We start from the raw sequence: 771 nt of genomic DNA on the forward strand, positions 1-771 counted from the left end.
CATGCCTACAAGTTGGTGGTTAAACATTTATTAGAACACCACTGATTTGGGGTCATGAAAACATGTAGAAAAAGTGAAACTAAACTAGGCTGTGTAGAACAAAACCCTTGGTATGTGAATAAAAAGCCAGAATTGAAGAAACTTACTACTCTGGGACTGTGGTGCTCCGTGATGGGGTTTTAAGTTACCCCTGACTTTTCCCCAGATTTTGGGAGGCTCAGTAGTCTAATATTTAGGATTAGAGAGGGGAGCTGAATCTTCCACTCCAGCTCCAGTGAGCAAAACTGAAGGAAAGCAGGGGGCACCTGGATTTGAACCAGGGACCTCTTGATCTGCAGTCAAATGCTCTACCCCTGAGCTATACCCCCTGTTGCAGGTGTGGGCCTAAGTAATACCTTTTACCTGTGCAGCCATGCCCAACATTCCTATAAAATTTTGCTACAGATATTCATTCAGTCTGGGCCTCCTGGAAGCTGCCAAGCCTGCTTTACTACAATTTTACGCATTCCTCTCCCTTTGCCTTTCTGGAAAAGTATCGACACTGACATTTATAGCTGGAAGGGCCTTCAGAGTCACCAGTCTGTGACCTTCACCGTAAGCATCTGACAAAAGAGATTCAAGATTAATGTTTTTCCCAAGTACACCCAGCTCCTTTCCAACAGGTTTAGGACCTGAATCCACTCTTCCTGGTGCTAGGGGTGCTGCCCACTCCATCTGCAGGCAGCATACAGGCCAGCCCAGACCTGGGGTGACTGGTGAGATGTGAGAGCG

The 771-nt window shown here is 46.7% G+C and overlaps 1 non-coding gene across 1 annotated transcript; it reads right to left on the reverse strand.

Annotated features, from left to right (window-relative positions):
- Positions 1-296: 296 nt before the first annotated feature.
- TRNAC-GCA (transfer RNA cysteine (anticodon GCA)) lies at positions 297-368 on the reverse strand. Its single transcript has one exon. It is a non-coding gene; the product is annotated as a tRNA-Cys (tRNA).
- Positions 369-771: the final 403 nt, after the last annotated feature.

Source organism: Cynocephalus volans, chromosome 6, assembly GCF_027409185.1.
Source record: "Cynocephalus volans isolate mCynVol1 chromosome 6, mCynVol1.pri, whole genome shotgun sequence".
Lineage (NCBI taxonomy): Eukaryota > Metazoa > Chordata > Mammalia > Dermoptera > Cynocephalidae > Cynocephalus > Cynocephalus volans.